Consider the following 14,533-nt stretch of genomic DNA (forward strand, 5'->3'; position numbering starts at 1 on the left):
TTTTTCTCTGTATGTGGTACTGAGGAATTGAACCAAAGGCTGCATGCATGCTAGGCAAGCACTCTACCACTAGGCCATGCTGCCAGCCCATCTGGCCTATACTTTTGATTTTTAAAGCATTGCTATGACGGCCTCCAGATTGATTGGTCTAGAAACCTCCACTTTTTTTCCTACTTGTTTTCATACTGTTCTAATATTTTTTTAAAAATTGGGTTTAGAAATGATTTTAAATTTATAAATTCAACTCTGTTTTACCACACCCAGTGATAAGGCATGGTTCAGGCAATTAGAATCCTTTACTTGTTTCTGCTCAAAAAACTCAGCCTTAAGGGGATACATATTGTATAGGGTAAAGTCTATACTATCATGATCTGGTTCCCTCAGTTTCTCTAGGCTCCTTTTCTTTGTGTTTTTCCCACGAGTCACATTACATTTCTCAAGGCTCCAGAGGCACAGGCATTCTGAATAAGAACATCTGATTGAGCAGGCATTCAGTCTCCTTCTTAAAAAAAAGATCCTTAAATTACACTGGGTCTTATGGCTCACACTTCTAATCCTAGCTACGCAGCTGATTGAGATCTGAGGATGGCAGTTTGAAGCCAGTTCAGGCAGAATAGTCCATGAAACTCTTATCTCCAATACACTACTCAGAAAAAGCTGGAGTGGTGCTGTGGCTCAAGTAATAGAGCAGTAGACTTCAACAAAAAGAGGCTCGGGGATAGTGCACAGGCCCTGAGTTCAAGCTCTGGGACCAGGCAACCCTCCCTACCCACACACCCAAAATAAAAACCTGAATGATATAAGTAGGAAGATACATTTTTGTGAAATGTAAGTTTGCTCTAATAGAGCGAAGAATCAAATCTGGGAGAAACAAAAAATAGGTGGTTGTGTGTGTGTGTGTGTGTGTGTGTGTGTGTATGTGTGTAGTAATGAAAGCTTTTGAAAAGAAAGAATACTGGGGCTGGGAGTTTTGCCTAGTGGTTTGTGTAGCATGCACAAAGACTGGGTTCGATTCCTCGGTACCACATATATAGAAAAAAAAGCCAGAAGTGGTGCTGAGGTTCAGGTGGTAGAGCTCTAGCCTTGAGAAATCCCAAGGACAGTTCTCAGGCTCTGAGCTCAAGCCCAGGACTGGCCAAAAAAAAAAAGAAAGAAAGAAAGAAAAGAAAGAAAGAAAGCTAAACCTAATAAGAAAATAAATACTTATGTTTCTTCACCTTTTTGTGGAGGAGCACACCTTGTTAATTTGTGTAAAAAGTCATTTGTTGCCGGGGCCTCCCGGCAGCAAATTGGGGTTCCTGAAATAAGGGGCAGGGACTGGAAAAATTAGAAGAGAGACAAACACATCGGGTCCAGGAGGTCTGCAGCCCAAGCAAAAACTGCCGCCTCGTTTATTCTTAACTCAAAGTTTTTATCCCTCCCTGAGACCAGGGCACTCCCAGGTGTTACATCCAGATGGTTAATCAGGGAACTGTTGGGGGTTACATTCATATGGTAAATCTCAGATCAATTGAACAGGAGAAGGCCAAAAAGCAATAAGACAATCAAGCAATTATCTGATGCAAATCAAAGTACAGTTTGATTCCACTCTTGCTCCCGACATATCCCCCATCTTTATTTTAAAAGAAGCACAAGTGCAATTTCTATTCTTTTCACTATCTCTAATTATCTCATTATCCTGTCTCGCTTTCCAAAAATGACTGGTCCCTTCATCTAAAGGGGATAGATGGGCGGAGATTCGGCTTCTGTGACTTCTTCAAGCTGACTCAGGGGCGTGGAGCAAGAGTGGAATCAAACTGTACTTAATAGTCCTACGATGTGTTACTCACCACAGGGAGGGGTCCTTCACCTTCGTCCCAGATTTTCAGGTCCCTGTTCGGGCGCCAGATGCCGGGGCCTCCCGGCAGCAAATTGGGGTTCCTGAAATAAGGGGCAGGGACTGGAAAAATTAGAAGAGAGACAAACACATCGGGTCCAGGAGGTCTGCAGCCCAAGCAAAAACTGCCGCCTCGTTTATTCTTAACTCAAAGTTTTTATCCCTCCCTGAGACCAGGGCACTCCCAGGTGTTACATCCAGATGGTTAATCAGGGAACTGTTGGGGGTTACATTCATATGGTAAATCTCAGATCAATTGAACAGGAGAAGGCCAAAAAGCAATAAGACAATCAAGCAATTATCTGATGCAAATCAAAGTACAGTTTGATTCCACTCTTGCTCCCGACAATTTGTGTATATATGCTTGAGTTACTCCTGTTCAAAGATCACTTTCCCCTCATATGTCATTCAAAATCTCCTGGGATTATTTATTTACATATTTCTTGGTATATACTCTTCCACTGGGGCTTTTGGGGCCCTCTTTTTCTCCAACAGAATAACCCTATGAATTTGATATCTGTCATCTGGAGCACTCAGTAAGGACTGGTTGAATCAAGGAATTAGTGAATAAGTTGTTCTAACAATCTCTCCCCACATTGGTGCTCATAAAATCATCATTGCTTGGGAAGCAAGCTGATTATAGATCTTGTTCTACATGGTACAGTGGAATGGTGGGAAGGAAATAATAAAGATGTACAGAAGAGGTAGAGAGTAATCAAAGGGTTCCTCCAAAAATCAGTGGTAGATCTTTCTTTAGTGAGGACTAAGTGCTAAACCATCTCTCACTTGGATCCATAAAATAAACTACAAAAGTATTTCAAGATCAGATTACAACCCTTTATTATTATACACACCCTTTTTTTATGTCTCTTCCAGCTTTGGTTCTGTATGCCCAGTGAGACCAAAGGGGCTGTTTTCTCAAAAGTGTGTTTTCCTATTTGCACCAGTCAGATGTTCTTATTGACTGGCCCTGTGCCCTGGGCAGAGTTCTAGACCTTCTGTGTGGCTTGTGGCTAAGCAGGTAAGGGAAACACAAAGTTCTCCCAGCAGAAAATGTTATCCCCTATTTTCTTGCCTATTGACTGAAGGCAAGAGTATGCCTTGCTAAAATAGACTATAGGGAAAAACTTGGGAAACCAGCACCTGGGGCCTGTGGGTTGATAGTACTTGCACAAATGTTCTGATGTGTAAAATACCAAGCAGGAATTGCTGAAGGCTTCCAATATTTGTTTCATATATCCACTTAAGAACTTTCCAGAAGTGAGGCCCTGATGGCTCACATATATAAGCCTAGCTACTCAGAAGACTGATATCTGAGGATTTCAATTTGAAGCTAGCCTGGGGAGAAAAGTCAGTGAGATTTTTATTGCCAACTAATCACAGAAAAAAAACTGGAAATGTACTGTGGCTCAAGTGGTAGCCTTTAACACAAAGAGACTCAAGGACAGTGCCCAGGCCCTGGATTCAAGTCTTACAACTGACCAAAAGGGAAAAAGAAAAAAAGAAAAGAAGAGCAGAGAAAAGAAAAGAATATTCCAGGGAACCGGGTGTTCATGGCTGACATCAGTAATCCTAGCTACTCAGGAAGCTGAGATCTGAGGATTGCAGTTTGAATTCATCCTGGGCAGAAAAAGCCCGTGAGCCTCTTATCTCCAATTCACCACAGAGCTGGAAGTGGGCTTTGGCTCAAGTGGAAGGGTGCTAGGCTAAAAAAGCTCAGGACAGCATCTAGGCCCTGAGTTTAATCTTCAAGACTGAGCACAAAACAACTATGTCTCTCTGTTTCTTATATGTGGGGGTTCTAGTCAGTGGCTTGTGTAGAATCAAATGGCCAATGAAGCCAGAGATGGGGGGGTGTTCAGGGTATATCACAATGGTAGTAGGGCACATACTTAACATGTGTAAAACTTGAGTTGAATCCTCAGAACCCCCACATAAGGAAGATAAAGCAGCCTAGTTCAAAGTATCTTTGCCCCTGGGTTTCTAGAAATGCTACATCTGTGTTGTTTTCTAGGCAGCCAACTAAAATATTTTCTTCCCCTAACTGCTTGTCATTAATGGCGTATCTACTTGAAAGCCCTCTTCTGTCTAAGATAGACTCTGGTCAACAATAATTTTATCTTAATTTTATGAAAATCTACCATACTACCAATATTCTGGCATTCTTTTGTTTTTGTTGGTGGTGGGGCTCGAACTCTGGGCCTAGGTGCTCAAAGCTAGCATTCTACCACTTGAGCCACAGCACTTTCGGCCTTTTCTGTGTATATGATACCCATATTCCGGGGCTTTATGCATGCTAGGCAAGCATTCTACCACTAAGCCAAATTCACAGCCCTTTTTTGGATGCCAGTCCTGGGGCTTGAACTCAGGGCCTGAGCACTGTCCCTGAGTTTCTTTTTGTTCAAAGCCAGCACTCTATCACTTGAGGCATGGCACCACTTAGGGCTTTTTTCTATTTATGTGGTGCTGAGAAATCAGGGATTTGTGCATGCTAGGCAAGCACTCTACCACTAAGCCACATTCCTAGCCTAATTCTGGCATTCTTAAACCCTACATTTTCAAAGATTCCAAAAGAGTTTGACTCTGTGTTAGACTGACTCCTTATGAGGAGCCACAGCCAAAGCTCACTTTGATCTTGCTTGATCCTTGCACAGAGATAAAAATAAGTGAAGGCTGAAGAGTAAGTTCCTGCAGAGGTTTTCAGGATCAAAGAGAATGCATAAAAACATTAGTTTCTTTTATTTCGTGTTTCTTCTCCCTCTAAAGAGGGACATAAAAATCAAGAAGATGTATCTGATGGGCAAGAACAAAAATCTAGTTTATCAAGTGTGTATCTTATTAAATGTGAAATTATACTCCTGGAAGGATTAGACTATGATGACAAGAAGCTAAGGCTATCATATTTCAAAGCAGGATTTAGCCTAAATATCCTGGCTCTCTCAGTGTAAGCACTAAACTTTACTTTCAATCTTTCGAAGCTCTGGAATGCAGCCAGCCCCTTCCCTTCTGAGACAGCTGCTTTCAAAAGCCAACTAGGCCAGCCTTGCCAGCTTTTCAGTCAGGTGGTATGGTGTGAAGCCTTTTAATAGCCAAGGCAAGTTCACTCATTAGGCTTCTCATTCCAAACATCCTCAGTCATTATGGACCCACAGCCTCTTTTCCCATCATCATCATCATCATCATCCATAAGCAGTTACATGATGCCTCTTCTACCTCAACCCCTCGTGCCACACACTCTGGTCCTTATTCCTCAGTTCTGGTTCTTTCCTATACAATTCTCACAAATAGGTGCTCTCAGATCCCTGGTGCTATATTCTTCAGTGCAGAAATCTAGGAAGATGTTTTCTTCTTCACTCCCAAGGCTACTGCTTACTTCAGCATGTTTCTTCCTCTCCTAACCCACTCCTCCTCCACGAGCCTCAGGTCAACTACGAATCCCTCACTGCTCCTTCTAGTTGCAATCTTCTAGCGAACTCCTATCACTATGTAAATTTCATTAAGGATTCTTTTTATTTTCATTTAAGAAATATGTATTAAATTTTCCACTGTTCCAGATTGCTGCTTATACAGAGAAACATAAGACATGATTGTTAGCCAGGCACTGGGTAGCTCACACTTGTAATCCTAGATATTCAGCAAGCTGAGATCCGAGGATCATAGTTCGAAGCCATCCCAGACAGGAAAGTCCATGACACTTATCTCCAATTAACCACAAGAAAATGAAGTAGTGCTGTATCTCAGTGTGGTACAGTGCTAGCCTTGAACAAAAAAGAGCTTAGAGGCAACACCTAGGCACTGAGTTCAGGCTCCACAATCAACCAACCACAATAACAACAACTACAACAACAACCAGAAGACATTATTCTTGTCCTAAATATTGCCTTTTTGTTTAACGAAGAAATATAAAACAAAAAATCACCTAGAGTTGGGCCGGGAGTTTGGCCTAGTGGTAGAGTGCTTGCCTAGCATGCACGAAGACCTGGGTTCGATTCCTTGGTACCACATACTTAGAAAAAGCCAGAAGTGGTGTTGAGGCTCAAGTGGTAGAGCTCTAACTTTGAGAAAGTCCAAGGACAGTGCTCAGGCCCTGAGCTTAAGGCCAGGACTGGCAAAAAAAAAAAAAAAAAATCGCCTAGAGCAAAGTGGCAAATGCCTAAATGGACATTCCATGCATAGAAAAATGTGCACATGAAAATGTTGGTCTATTGGTTTTCTGAGTTTGCTACCACACCTTGAATTGTCTAAAGCAGTAGAAATTTATTCTGCTATAGTTCTGGAGGCTGGAAGCCTAGCATGGTAGTGTCATGCTCCCTCTGAGACTGGGTGGAGCCTTTCATTGCTTTTTCCTGGTTTCTGGTGTGTCACTCCTCACTTTGAAGCTTCATCATTCCAATCTCTGTCATCGCGCTCTCCCTGTCTTTATGTGGTGTTTTCCTCATCTTACAAGGACATTAATTAGATTGTATTAGGGATCATCCTAGTGAACTCACCTTAATTTGATTCAATAAGGTCACATTCACTTATAATTATATTAGGGGTTAGGGACTCAACCTTTCTTTGCAGGGGACATAGTTCAATAGGAATCCAAAGCAAGGAAAGGACCACAGAAAACCGGCTGGGCAGATGTGGTAAACTGACAAGTTGGAATGATTGGGAAAAGGGAAGATGTGTCATCGGGAGGCACATGTGCAAATGAACTGGGACCTGTCAAGACCTGGGACCTGAAATGGTTCCACCAGGCATGTGTAAAGGATTTATATGCAGCAGCAGCAGCAGCAGCAGCAGCAGCAGCAGCAGCAGCAGCAGCAGCAGCAGGTCTCTGGTGGGGTGCTGTGTATCTAGGCAGACAGGCCCATACTCTTCCATTTTCCCTTTGGGCTGGCTATAAGCAGCCATCCTAGACTCCTACTTCCCTGGCAGAATTGATCCCTAAATTCACACAGTTCTACCTCCTAAAAGCCACCCCCCACCCTTCCCACAATCTACCTTCTCTTTCCATCCCCTCTGCCTAGTCCAGACTTTCTTGTGACACACAGCAGTGCCCTGGTCACCTGGCACCTCCCACTTTCAACCACCCCCTTTTTCTCTCTGTCTCCTTGCTGCCAGAGCCATTGTTCAGTGTTATCAGCCCAAGCCAGTGTCCTTCCTGGAAGGGAAAGTATCTGGCCAGGAGGTGATTGCATAATGAATGAGGTTGCCTCTTACTGCTGTCAAGGGTCACCAGATCCTTTCTGCTTAGACCTTGGCATCCCTGATCCAGTCTGAGGGTAGCAGAGAATTTGCTTCTCAGAGGACTGCAGCCTCTGACTCAGTCTTATGATTTTTTTCACTGTGAATAAATTGATATTCTACTTTCTAGATTTAACATCTTCAATTTCCTTCATCTTCGTATTGAAATCGGAGCTCTTTGTCATTTAAGACCCTACCAGTGATTTAACCTTTGGCCACCTACATAGCTTCATATTCCACTGCTCCTCCACAGGCCCCCATAGTCTCACTGCTCCTGGAGTATTTGAGTTCTTCTGTGTAGTAGTCTTTCTTCCACCTGAAATGTGGGCTTCCTCCCCTATTGCCTGCTAACTCCAGCTTGTTGTTCCAAAGGCATCTGTGGACTTACTCATACTTCCCTACTCTTCCAAGGCAGGGTCAGATAGTCCTCCTCTCTGCCCCTCCTAATCATAATGTGATCTTCCCAAATGCCATATTCCTCTAACAGGCTCCAGGACAATTCTAAAAGCAGTGGACTACTATTGTTTTGTGCTGAAGTGACATCTTAAGGGCTACTGTCATTTCTTTGGGTGTGACTTTAAGGGAGGTATTATTTTGGCAAGGCAGAAATGCCTTTCTTTAGGAAGGTGGTAAAAATGACTGTGGCAACACTAGACATAAAGAATAATCTTTGCCAATAAAGAGGTTTGTCAGAGAGCTGGGAAAGATTGTGTAAGGTAGGTTATTCTTTGGTAAGTTACTCATCTTCACAGAAGTGGTTACAATCCATCTCTCTTTTTGTTGTTGCTGTTGATTCTGGGGCTTAAAATTAGGGCTTGGGTACTGTCCCTGAGCTATTTTGCTCAAAGCTAATGCTAATGTTCACTTGAGCCACAGCTCCACTTTCAGCTTTTTTAATTATTAGAGGTAAGAGTCTCACAACTTTCCTGTCCAGACTGGCTTTGAACCACAATCCTCAGATCTGAGTTTCCTGAGTTTACAGTTGTAAGTAAGCCTTCAGTGACCAACGCCCATCACTCTTTTCTATGATTGCAGTGGCAGTTGACAGTGAACTTACTTTTGAAAATGCATGACAGCTCAGGGCTTTTATTTACTTCCAATAAAAAATTTCTCCTTTCAATAACACACCATGATGTTTTTGTCCTAGTTCCACAGCATATCTCAGGCAGAAAGAAGAAAGGAAGAATGGATGTGGTATGCTACATGAACAGATAAAATATCCATATCCAAACTTACTACGAAAGTAACAACATTACTCCATTTATGCATTAAATCAGCATTTATTACTCACTGCAAGGAGGCAGCAGCATCCCACAGGAGAAGGGGTAGAAGTCTCATCTCTGCTGTTTCCCAGGCTGTGTTATCCAGGGCGCCCCCAGGACTGAGATGACCATTGGAAGTTATTCAGTCTCCTTAATTCCTAGAGGAGTTGCCTTTATTTTTTAAACCATGTGAGACAATATATCTCTGTTAACAATAACCAAGGGTTGATGGCTCAGGGGAATGGGATGTCCTGTCTTTATCTCATTGATCTCTAACAACCTGACTACCATCCAGCCTAGTGAAGGTGGCTGCTGCTGCTGCTGCTGCTGCTTCTCTTCTTCTTTTCTTCTTCTTTCTTCTTCTTCTTCTTCTTCTTCTTCTTCTTCTTCTTCTTCTTCTTTCTTCTTCTTCTTCTTCTTCTTCTTTCTTCTTCTTCTTCTTCTTTTTTGCCCAGTCTTGGGCTTAAGCGCAGGGCCTGAGCATTGTCCTTGGATTTTTCTCAAGGCTAGAACTCTACCACTTGAGCCTCAGCACCACTTCTGGCTTTTTCTAAGTATGTGGTACCAAGGAATCGAACCCGGGTCTTCGTGCATGCTAGGCAAGCACTCTACCACTAAGCCAAACTCCCAGCCCTGGCTTCTTAATAATTATTCTTTGGATAAACAAACCTCTTTATGTATTTTATGTATTGGTTATTGCCTGGCCAAATAGGATACAGTTTTCTTTTTTTTTTTTTTTTTTGGTCAATTGTGGGGCTTGAACTCTCAGGACCTGGATCCTGTATCTAAGTTTTTCTTTCCTTTCTCTCTCTCTCTCTCTCTCTCTCTCTCTCTCTCTCTCTCTCTCTCTCTCTCTCTCTCTCTCTCTCTCTTTCTCGTGTGTGTGTGTGTGTGTGTGTGTCTGTGTGTCTGTGTGTGTCTGTGTGTGTGTGTGTAAGAGAGAGTTTTCTTTCTTTCTATTGCCCTCCTATAAGATAATCTGGTCTACCTGCACAAGCCAAAATAAGTCAAGATAATCTTCCCATCTCAGGATTTGTAACCTAATCACATCTACAAAGACTCTTGTAAGTTAAGTGTTTGTAGACTTCAGAGGCTCCTACCTACTATTTTTGGAATGTTATAGGTCAGCCTTTTGCAAGTCTGTTTTATTTTCTTAAGGTACATAGTAATAAGAGATAAAGGGTTCCAGACCATTTCACAAAAGGAGAGGAGGAAGAGGGGGAGCACCACCTTTTCGTTGTTAGTGGGATGGTAACTATGAACGCACCTCCAGCATCATGAGTGCGTCTGGGGAATGAGATTCAGGAAATGTCCCTTGGGCACTTGGTGAGATAGGGAAATTTTCCATGAAGAGTTGGGTCTCCAGATAGGTTCATTAATGTACTAGGTACAACAGAGCTATCTGAAGGAATAATGATGGTCATGTATCATATCTATGTATTGTTGTCCAGACAGTAGATTAGAAAGATTCACCAAACAAGAAAGAAAGCAAAACATTTTTGAGTCCAAGTAGCATGGATGCTGACTCCTAGCATCAGAATTCCAAATATTGTAGACAGGTAAATGGAGAAAAATGTCAAGCATCTTACATTGGCCACTACCAGCTCCACATACGTTCCATGCAAGCCTTCTGTTTCCTACCCTCCAAGTTCAAATTGCTGCTAGTGATTCACATCCATCCCCAGGAGATGACAAATGTGCTCAGGAACTCTCTGGCCAGCTTGGGCAGAACTTGAAGAAGCAGGTGGCTGTTCCTTTGTCAGTGGCTTTCAGTTGAGTTAAGTGGTTATTGGCACTTTGCCTGCAGCTGAGTCCAAACAGAGAACCAATGTGTGCACCATAGAGTCAGAGAATTCCCTGCATCCTCCCTCCCAAGTGAGGGTGTGGTTAGTAAGAGACAAGACCAATCCACTGAGAGATGCTTTGGAAATTCACAACATAGCGCCATTTTGCTAAGGGCATTTTTGTCAACAAAGGATATTGTGCATTGGAGTCTGGGGGAGGTGGCTCACATCTGTAATCCTAGCTACTCAGGAGGCTGAGATCTGAGGATTGAAGTTCAAAGCCAGTCCAGGCACTAAATTCCACGAGTCTCTTATCTCAAATTAATTGCCAGAAAACTGGAAGTGGTGCTGTGGCTCAAGGGGTAGAGAAGTAGCCTTAAGCTGAATTGCTCAGGGACAGTGCCCAGGCCCAGGGTTCAAGTTCCATTGCTGACCAAAAAAAAAAAAAATTAACTGTTGGTAGTATAAAAGCTTGAATGCAGGGCCTCTAGGCAGGCGCTCTACCATTTGAACCACACCCAGACCTTTCTTTGTCTTTAGTTGTTATTTTAGATGGAGTATCATGCTTCTTTGTCTGAGCTGGACTTGAATTTCCATATTTCTTATCTCTAACCTTGGGTAGCTGTATTATTATAGGGAAATATAATTTTTAACATGTCATTAATACATTCTTCAGGCACATGCCTGTCATGGGAGAAGAGGTTGGGAATCATTGCTTTGGCAAGCTTAGAAGCTGAGGTTTTTAACATTCCATTTGTGAAGTCTCAGTTCTCACAGCCACTCAAGAGGCATCTATCTAAAGGTGATTGCCCCAGCTACATTTTGTTCTTTACCTCTTTTGATTTCTTTCCTTTTACTTCTCATAATCCTTGATTATTTTTTTACTCATTTTCTCATGTACGTAGTGTGTCTATCTGCCATGGAAAGGAGGTGGGCTCTCCAAAAGCAACAACCCTACCCTTGGTGTTTGCTTTTGTATCATTAGAGCATATAACAGGGTGTGGTAGATATGAGAAATTCAGTGAATGTTCAGTAAATGAACGAGTGAGCACAGAGTTTTAATAAATATCCAAAGACCCAGAAAGAATCAGTAATAGAAATGATAAATATAACCCAGATATAAATGTATTCAGCCAACATTGCTTCCCTATTTGCTATTTCTGGTATGTTCCCACAGCTGGTCATTGCAACAACACCCCCTTGTATACACATTCATTTCCCAAATGAGAAATCTGAAGCCCAGCCAAATGAAGTATCTTGAAAAAAAAATTATGTTATGTTTATGAATTGAACTTGGACCTTAATTTCTACCAAAGGATAAAGACTTGGGGGGGAGTTTGTTTCATTTTTAATGTCATTTTGTTCCTTTTCCTCACCAACTAAGCATATTCTATCAGAGTAAGTGATTTATCTCCATGAGAAAAAAATGTATAAAAACAGTATCCTGGGGCCAGGGGTTTGACCTAGTGGTAGAGTGTTTGCCTAGCATGCATGAAGTCTCTGGTTTGATTCCTTGGTACCATATATATAGAAAAAGCTGGAAGTGGTGCTGTGGCTCAAGTGGTAGAGCACTAGCCTTGAGAAAGCCCAAAGACAGTGCTTGGTCCTTGAGTTCAAGTCCCAGGACTGGCAAAAAATATATACTTATACACACACACACACACACACACACACACACACACACACACACACACACACATAATCTATGATATTTTTACATTTAGATGAAAGAGAGGTATGCACAAAAGTGCTCTTTGTAGCTTTCCATGTAGCAGCCTCCAAACTGAAAGAAGATTAAATCTTTACCACTGGTGGCATGCCATGCAGTCATTAAAATGAAATCAGCTGGAATCAGTGGCTGCCCGCCCCGCCCCCCACATGCCAGGAAAGCCCCTGCTGGGGCCCTTGCTCCCCACAGAGCTACAATTGATTCAACCTTTTGAGTCACATCTGAATGAATCAGGGTGGGTCAGCCTGAACTAGAGACTGCCAATCCCCAGGTAGAACAGCAACTTTTAATTGGAAAAGACAACCTAGAATGTCAGAGCTCTGGAGAAAAGAGGACTGAAATCTCCAAAAGTGTAAGGTCACATACTCTGGCGTGGCTCTTATAGGTGATATACACTGAAGTTCTGAGAGGTCAGAGCAGAAACGCAGAGATAGCAGAGACCCAGCCACCCACCCCAGGCCCATGACAGCAACTTTGAAAGCTGATGGCTTTCCATGCCCTAGCTCCTTCCCTCTAGAACTTAACTGCCTTATATTCCTTCCTTACATTTTTGCAAGATTGCACACACACACACACACACACACACACACACACACACTTTTTAAAAGATAATTTAACTTGATGAAATAAAATGTTCCTTGCAACCAAAATAACTGGAGGACAAAAGTGTTCACAAGATTAAACTTAAGTGGGAAAAAAAGTCAGTATTTGAACTATGTTATATTTATAGACACAGAAATGATGGCAAGGACTAGAAGTGAACAGAGAAAATAGAAGCAATTAATGTTAGAAGAGAACAATTATGAGTGATTTTTTTTTTTTCTTCGTGCCTGTATTGGGGCTTGAACGCAGAGCCTAGGCACTGTTCTGTAGCTTTTTCACTCAAGACTGGCACTCTACCACTTGAGCTACAGCTGTGCTTATGGCTTTTGTGATAGTTAATTAGTGATAAGAGTCTCAAGGATTTTCCTGCCCAGGCTGGATTCAAACTGTGATTCTCAGATCTCAGCCTCCAGAGTATATAGAATTATAGATGTGAGTCACCAACATCCAGCTATGAATGATGTTTTTCCCTTTTTACTATTGCTTTTTGTAGTATTGGCTCGACACAGATCCCTCTCTCTCTCTCTTTCTCTCTCTCTCTCTCTCTCTCTCTCTCTCTCTCTCTCTCTCTCTAAATATATATATATATATATCTCCTTGGTACCTACTCTATATATGTTCCTTCCCCCCACCCTTTTTTTAACCGAAAATTCACTCAAGTCTACACATCTACCCATTGAACACGCATTCATGTACAATAATTAAGCCTCTCTACTGGGCATGACACTCAAAAAGGTACAAAATGTCCTTGCTTTCTTTTAGCTGTTGAAAGGCATGGGATCACAATTTACTTTGTACCATGAGATTAAAGATAAGTGGCCATTTGTGTAACCACAATGTGTTAGAATGGGTTGATGAGCACTGGAAGATGTACAGGGCTCAGCCTACAGAGCTGGGATAGGTTCTTAACCATCTGCCTCCTGATATTTTCTAGCCTGTTTGCATTTTAAATTAGAAGCTACCTTCTGAGTTTTTATTTAATTGATTAAAATATCTCAAAGACTCAAGAAATCAATTTTTTACATTCTTGTGCTTTTTTTTTTTTTGCCAGTCTTGGGGCTTGAACTCTGGGCCTGGGCAAGGTCCCTGAGCTTCTTTGGCTTAATGCTTTACTACTTGAGTCACAGCTCCACTTCTGGATTTTTGTGAGTAGTTAATTGGAGATCAGAGTCTTACCGATTTTCTTGCCTGGGCTAGCTTTGAACCATGATCCTCAGATCTCAGCCTCCTGAGCAGCTAGAATTATAGACATGAACCACCAGCTCCCAGCTGCTTGTGCTTTTTTTTCTTTTTCTTAAGGAAAAATCCTACCAAAGGACTTAATTTTCTATTCAATTCCAAAGACATGAGTAGACTATAAAATGTATGTGACTTAAGTGAAATTTCAGAGTGATGGTTCTGATTTTATAAGTCACGAGGTAAAAAGATACAAGTCAAAATGGTTCTGATTCCCTGGCAGAGAAGTGAGGTGGTAAGGCTCCATTTCCCTTTACCTGTGTCTCACAGTGGCTGGGGCTTTCTTAGAGCTCCCAAGGACCTCTTTATGAGCCCCTACGCCTGTACTAGTTGCCTGGTAACTTGTGGTGACAAATAAGTAAAGACATGTCTCCTTTATCAGACTGTGAGCTTCTGTGAAAAACAAGGTTTCTGGGTTTTCAATGCCTGGAATGCAGTCAGGCTTCAGCAAATACCAACTGAATAAAAGACTCAAAGAATGTTAACTCATTTTTCTTTTTAACCCCCTGTCCCCGTCATCTCCCTCATGGACTCCCTTCTTCTTTGCATGCCCCCCAAAAGGTCATTCTTCACTCTGACCCTGAAGACCTCTTGATGAGATAAGATAGAAAGAGCTTCAGGGAACCTATCTGATAGGAGCTCAAACTCTTTAAATCATTCCTCTAAAAGTTAGCCTCTTCTGAAGAATGGGATACTGGCTCCAGGTTACCCCCAAAATATCTGCCATCAGCTTTCCCCCTCCAGAACTAGGCCCGTTTAAAGCTTTGTTTTTCTCAATGTAGTTGTAGGATTTCTAAGTATAGTTTTATCATTG

The sequence above is a fragment of the Megascapheus bottae genome, chromosome 1 (assembly GCF_031878675.1).
Source record: "Megascapheus bottae isolate mThoBot1 chromosome 1, mThoBot2.hap1, whole genome shotgun sequence".
Lineage (NCBI taxonomy): Eukaryota > Metazoa > Chordata > Mammalia > Rodentia > Geomyidae > Megascapheus > Megascapheus bottae.